The sequence below is a fragment of the Silene latifolia genome, chromosome 9 (assembly GCF_048544455.1).
Source record: "Silene latifolia isolate original U9 population chromosome 9, ASM4854445v1, whole genome shotgun sequence".
Classification (NCBI taxonomy): Eukaryota; Viridiplantae; Streptophyta; class Magnoliopsida; order Caryophyllales; family Caryophyllaceae; genus Silene; species Silene latifolia.
In genome coordinates, this window is record NC_133534.1 from 179975648 (window position 1) to 179983214 (window position 7567).

The 7567-nt window shown below is 42.2% G+C and overlaps 1 non-coding gene across 1 annotated transcript; it reads right to left on the minus strand.

Moving 5' to 3' along the window:
- Positions 1–6275: 6275 nt before the first annotated feature.
- Positions 6276–6382, minus strand: LOC141602991 (small nucleolar RNA R71). Its single transcript, XR_012524892.1, has one exon. It is a non-coding gene; the product is annotated as a small nucleolar RNA R71 (small nucleolar RNA).
- Positions 6383–7567: the final 1185 nt, after the last annotated feature.

Genomic DNA, 7567 nt, shown 5'->3' on the forward strand with positions numbered 1-7567 from the left:
ATAACTTATACCTTGAATAACTCACTTTTTCAAATCTTATACCTAAGATAATTTTCTTTAAAATCTTATACCTAAAATAACATTTTCTTACAAACTTGATACCAAATCTTAAAAGAATCCCTAAATTAACGACTTTGCCCTTACTAATTTAATGGTTTTTAGTGGTGGTAATTGTAGATATGTGTGTTAATGGGTGAAACAAATGATGACAATGTTTAATTAGTATGGGTAAAATTGTCAATTCAAGGCTTTTTTTTCAGATTTTGGTATCAAGTTTGGAAAAAAATGTTACTTTAGGTATAAGATTTTAAAGAAAGTTATCTTAGGTATAAAATTTGAAAAAGTGACTTATTCTAGGTATAAGTTATCAAATTACCCTATTTTATATGATAATTTCGGGATATATTTTACCAAAGATTAAATATTGGAAAAATATGGAATAGAAATATCCGGAACATTCCAGAACATTCTGATTCGGCATTTTAAACGGTTATTAGAAAATGAAGACGGTTTTTAACCCGGACTCCAAATGTACTCTAATTACTGTCAAAACGACCGTATCGGTGCGTAGATGACGACTATGAGGTAGACACAAGTGTTTGAGCGATCACTTGATGATGAACTTACGAACTGTCACAAATCGTTCCGTGTACCAAACATGCGGCCCAATCATCACTGGGTGGTTTGCGGGAGGTGCAGAAATGAGGTATCTACAGAGCCCCCACTTTGACTGAGGCTTGGACAAGGCGAAAGTCAAAGTATAGCCGTCAGGTCAATCGAAGATTACAACCTGACGACTATGGCGACGCGAGACGGTTCAAGGGGTCTGAACCAAGGACCTGTCGTCGGGAACATTTAAGAGTCTGTCGACTATCAGGGAGGGTCGTTTAAAGTCCATTAGACTACGTAAGGAGGCTCGCTAGCTATAAGAAGAGACCATACCTGAAATTCCTTGAAACTCCAAAAGGGAATAAAGCGCGATATTGGAAGAGGCAGCAGGACGTAGGCAGGAACTGCTAGGAGAAATCTGCTTGGGTCGGCTTTCAAACAAACTTCGGAAGAGCTTGGGGTCGATGTTGATCTCTACGTGGTGAGAGGGACAAATGTCTGTCCGTATACTCTCGTCGGGGAACATAATCGGGAACTGATCTCCATGTCTCGAGAGGGACGATTGGCTGTCCGTGTACTCTCACTGGGGGAACAGAATAAAGGTGTGTCGAAACACCTGTCAGAAAATATTTGCTCGTTGTGGCAAGCAAAGTCTTGGTAAAAAATATATATTACGACAGTTTGCAGTTGGCTTGGAAATGCGGGTCTGGGCGAAGAACAAATGTCAAATGGAACAAATATACGATGTGTGGTATCAAGGAAGAGGCGCACCAAAGATGGGCCCACAAACAACGAACTTATAACGAATCTTCAAAAATTCATTTGGAGGGAAACTGAGGAAAAGGCGCAGAAAGAGTTGCGTCTCTTGGAAGAGGCGCAGCACTTGCTGCCTCTCTTGGAAGAGGCGCAACACTTGCTGCGTCTTTTCCTGAGTGCGGCTTTCCTGAGTAAAAATTCGATGAAACACGGGATTCATTTCATAATTTCAAAACATAAAATCTCAATTACTCTTTCAAATTCCAACCATTTGTCGCCAAAATTTGATCAAAAGCTTGCATTTTCTATGACTAATCGAGGTATGTGTATTACCTTTGCATTAATCTTCCGTATTTGATCAAATTGGATCGACAAATCAGGGTTTTTCAACCCTAAAAAGTCGAAAATTTGGGGCTTTTCCCCCAAATGATTTTGCCTTATAAAATTGACCTTGCAAATAGATAATTGGTAGTATAAGGATCGTAACCATGTATTTATTTTGAATTTTCGTTGAGTTTTGAGCATTTAAGTGAAATTGAGACGGTCTCACAGCTAAACCGTATATTGCTTCGAAAATAGCCTTAGGATTGCCCATTTGCGACGAAACTTGGTATTTGGAATCCTTATATGATGGGTAAACTTCCTACAATTTCGGAATTTTGATTTGTGACAGCTTTTTCAGGACACTTTTCTAGGGCATAATCGCCGTTATAACGAAATGTTGTCGAAATTTCGACTCGAACCCATGACTAGGCTTCAACTTAGGCTTAACTTGACCCAAATTACCATATGAGCGGACGGGTTTGTGAGAAAATTGGCCAAAGATGGCGAGAAAAGAGCGATTTCGGAGTTTTGAAAACTCAAAAATCCCCTAATTAATGTTTGTCGTCACTTGACGCGGCCTAAATTCACTTTAATTTTGCAGGAGGCTTCTATGTTAGGGAGGGGTCCCATGGACGTGGACACAGCTCTTGACCCTTCTCGTACACTAGAGGAGGCGTTAAAGCAGGCTTTCACTGCTGCAGTGGCAGCTGCTGAGGACGAGGTCGTCGAGGAGGAGGTTGTTGAGGAGGAGGAGGCCCCGAGGTGGGCCAACGTCGGACGAGGTGGTCACCAGCTGAGGGGAGCGCCAGAGTGGGTTGAGAGCTGGGACAACAAACACCTCATCTGGGCTGCGGAGGGTCACATGTCCTACAGGACGGTGAAGAGCTTGGTAACTTGAACTCATCACTCTTTCATTCATCTTCTTTCATTTCTATTTGCTATTCCTTTTCCCTTTCATTCGAGCTAAAGATAGCTCTTGCTTCAAATCAAAATAGGAGGCTGGGAACATCAGGTCATTCTCGGGTTACACGACGATGATGGGGGCCTACGAGAGACTGTCAGCACAGGAGCGGGTCATCATCGAGCGAGGAGCATTTGGTGCCTTGGTACAGGCTTGGAGAGACATCACGAGGAGGAAGATTCGGGCTAACCTTAGCCTGGTTCGAGCCTTCTTGGATTGATTTTGGGACACGGCCTCTACCTTTCACATGCCTTTTGGTGAGGTAGAGATCACGTTGGAGGACTACGGCATGATTTTTGGCTTGCCATGCGGGACTGAGGCGGTGGTCTGGCCGGAGACAGCCATGAGGGTAGACTCGGCTGAGGCTAGGAGATTAATCGGCTGGAACTTGATACAGAAGGCTGCTGCGGTTCCCGGGTTGGTACCTAGTTCCTATATTCGGGATTACTTTGCTGGGAAGAGGCCGGGGATGGTGGTGATCGATGGGAGGGGGACGGCTCCTCCTCCTTGCACTGCCGAGCAGAGAGTCCGTTTGTGGCTCTGTTGCTTCTTGTCTTCGATCTACCTCGGAGACAAGGGAGAGAGGCTATCGACGAAGCTTCTTCCCTTCCTTTCTGACCTGAGTGGCGTAGGCCGTTGGGACTGGGTCACTGCTGGCTTTGCAATCCTCATTCGCTATATGAGGGCCATGGTTCGTCCGGAGTTGATAGAGAAGGGGACTTCTCCTGCTACTGTTGGCCCTGGACTGTTGCTGGAGGTATGGACCTCCATTTCTTTTCATGAAATGTCATTTGTTTATCGAATCACGAAAGATCCTTATTGACTATCTTGTTTTACAGGCGTGGGTGTACTCCTACTTTCCGAGCCTCGCGACCAAGAGGACGGAGCCAGGGGATAGAGCTTATCCCGTCGTGAGGGATTGGGTGATGTGTCGCACGAAGAGCCAGCGTTCCTTCCACGACGCCTGTCGATGGGATGTGAACGCTCTGTAGCTGGACGGCATGAGTATCTTCGAGCCACTTTTCTCTGTTCACTTTTTCATTGCTTTCTTCCGGAACCGATCATATGAATGACCTCTTGTTTGATTTTCATAGTGGGTGCCCAGGCCTTGGGTGGCCAACGTTGGCGCTCCTCCTTTTGTGGCTGAGGTCCTTCGACCTAGGAGTGATGTGACCATAATTGGCGCATATTTAGCCCCCGAATTACCCTTGTTTCCATGCTTTTTAGTGCTTATTTGGGTCATTTCTTATCTTTAGTTCTTTGTTTTGCATATTCTTTGAGATTTTGATCCCTTGGTAGGAAAGGAGTAAGAATCTTGCATTTTCATGGCAAAACAAGACTAAATTGATCAAATTCAATGATCAAGCATCAAGGAGAGACAAGATTAGAAGGCCTTTGTACATATCATAGTAGAAGAGCAATGTTGAGAAAGGATCCTTGAGTCCCCAAGGAAATCCCCAAGGAATTTATGAAGAAAAGGGAAGAAAAAGAAGAAGTATCACGCTGACTGACAATCCGAGCGGATTGTCAGCAATCCGCCCGTCCCGCCTATCCACAATCCGAGCGTCCCAGTGAATCCGCTCGGATTCCCCCTCAGCAATCCGCCCGGATTCCCCAGAATCCGCTCGGATTCCATCGACCAAATCCGGCCGTCCCGACCCTAATCCGCCCGGATTCCTTCATAGCGCGGGTTGTCTTCTTCAAGCTACGAAAAGAGAAGCCCTTCTCTCCAAAAATACCGGCTTCTCCTTGCTCTACTTAAAAAGTGTAATTACTAGTTTAGCCCTTAGTTAACCCTAATGCATCCTCCCTAATTTTCACTATAAATACCCCATTAGTCTAATTAGCGGAGCATGTTCTTCTTATCAATAATTAGTGTAGTTAATATCAATCAAATCTCTCTTCAATATTGTAATCAAGTATTAATCAAGTTTTAATCCAAGTTTTAGTTCTTTAATCTCTCTTTTGTTCATCCTTTATTTTGGGTAATTGAAGATTATTTGGGTTATTATTGGGAGATTGACAACCTCTCAATCTAGCATTCAAGTACTTCTATTATTCTTGCTTTATTATTGGAATCATTAGTAGGTATAATCTCTTAATCCCTTTTTAATTATTGTTAATTACTTTCATTTATTCATCATGTTTCATATTGTTGGTATGATTGACAACCTTGCTAGCATGATCAACATGATAATGAGTGAGTAGTCTCTTAGCTAGGGTTAATGGGTGATTAGGGAAACCAACATGGGGAATGATTCATGCTTAAATTAATATGCTTTCATATCTTATTTGCTTGCTTGTTTTGATCTCAACTCATGCACATGTTATATTTGATGAAATGCTAAGCCTATGAATCCTTGCATTTACTATCATCTCCTATCTTTTCAATGAGACTTGTAAGACATAACCCAACTCGAGTCTCATTAGACCATGCATGTTGTTGAGTGGGGAAGATTAAGTCGACTTGTAGGTGTTGTACAATCTAATCGATTCGGCTCCGGGACCCAAACTTTCCTAGGATTGTAAGATATAACCTAACTCAATCCATCACAACAATAATTGCTTGCTTATAATTTGAGAACATGTTTGTATGATCATATCCCATGATTCCCCTATGATCCCATGACACCCTAGTGCCTTTAATCAATTGTTTACACCCCTTTAATTCATCTTGCTTGTTTATTTTCATTGTTATTCTAGTTTAGTAACCTTCTACATCAACCCAATTTGTGACACCCCTTAGACACCACTAGTTACAATAGAAATCTCATTTCAACTCCCGTCCCTTGGGATCCGACCTTTACTTGCCTCTTTACTAATTGTATAGTTGCTTGTTAAGCTATAAATTGTGTTTTGATTCGACCGTGACCAACGACCACATCTATTTATTTGTGAATACTAAACGGACCGATCAAAAATGGCGCCGTTGCCGGGGACGGTGTTTGTTTGATTTAGATTTCCTTTTTGTTAATAGTTGTGTCTTTCTTCGCCTTGAGGAAGTAAAAATCCTCAAGGTTTGTTCTAATTGTTTTTGAGTTGTTTGATATTTTGCATGTCTAGAAGGTTACAAAGTGATTTGTTACCTTTTGACCGTGAAATCGAAAGAACCTTGACGAACAATAGGAGACTTGTTAGGAGGAATTTGAGAGGCGTTGGTGAAGTTGTTCAACCCACTAGTGAGTTTGTCAATCCTTTCGCAATAGAAGGAGAAGAAAACCCATTACACAATACCCTACAAAATCCACCTACAATGCCAAAATTCTCGTCACACTCCGTACCCACCGAGGAGAATCTACCAAATGGTACTCCTACACCGCAACATCTCACCGGAAATTTTATTGCCAAGTCCGCCTTCATCCAACTAGTTGAGAGGAGCCAATTCGGGGGAATGCCTAGTGAGGACCCTCATTCTCATATGGAAACCTTTTGCGATTATTGTGATGCTATCTCTCAAACGGGCGTGACTCAAGACCAAATTAGATGGGTCTTATTTCCTTTTTCCTTAATCGGCACCGCAAGGCAATGGTTGAAGGGCCTTGATAAGGCCACCCTTGGAATAGATTCTTGGAAGAAGTTGGCTCTAGCTTTCTACAAAAAATTCTACCCACCGGAAAAGACCAACATGCTAAGAGCTCAAATTACGGGTTTTAAGCAAAGGGATGAAGAGTCTTTGTATGAAGCTTGGGAGCGGTTCAAAGGTATTTGTCGCTCATGTCCTCACCATGGACTTAGCGAATGGTTTTTAGTGCAACAATTTTGGAATGGTTTATATGAAGATTCTAGGAACATTCTCAATATGGGATCAAATGGAATGTTCACCGAAGTTGATGACAATCAAACATGGAACAAGATTGAGGAAATGGCGGTCCATAATTCACAATATAGTAGACCTCGCAAGGCTACTAGAGGAGGAAAGCATGAAGTGGACTCCGTTACTCAATTGGGTGCTCAACTTAGTGCTCACATTGACACAATCAACTTGAAGTTCGAACAAGCTATGGCTAGACTTGAGGAAAACTCAAAATCATCGAAGCATCATGTCAATGCCATGACGGCATCCTCATCAATCCCAAGTGGGATATGTGAGAATTGTGGAACTTTGGGTCATGACCCAAGTGAGTGTAGGGGAACAACCGAACAAGTTAACGCTTTCCAAGCTTACAAAAGTGGTACCCCTTATTCAAATTTTTACAATGAAAACACCAAGTTCCATCCAAATCTCTCATACAAGAGCCAAAATGTTCAAAACCCTCAAACAACATACACTCCACCACCCATGAGAAACCAAAATCAAAGACCCTTTTACAATCAAAACCAAGGTTACCAAAATCAAAATCCATACAATCACCAAAATGACCAAGGCTTTGATGTCCAAAAAGCGGTCCTCCAAATGCAAAAGAATCAACAAGAATTTTTTACCCAAATGCAAAAAGATAGCCAAGCAAAAGAAACCACCATCAACAACATTCTAGCTCACACCAAGATGTTGGAAACACAATTGACTCAACTAGCATCTTCAAGCTCACAAAGACAAAAGGGGCAATTACCACCTCAAAGTAATCCCCCTAGACATGAAACGGTTAGTGCCATTCACTTGAGAAGTGGTACAAGGTATGAAGCACCAAAGAAGCAAGTTGAGGATGAAGTTGTGGAAGCTAGTGAAAAGGAAGAAATTGTGCAAAACTCCAAAGATGGAGAATCATCAAAAGAAGAAAGTTCAAAGAAAAATGAAGACAAGGCCAAAGAGAAGGAGCCCATTGTGATTAGACTTCCTTTTCCAAGTCGTCAAGCCAAGCCCAAATTTGATGATCAACTTGGAAAGTTCATGGAAATTGTGAAGAATTTAGAAGTCTCAATTCCTTTCACGGAATTAATCAACCACGTTCCGGCCTATGCAAAGTACATGAAAGATAT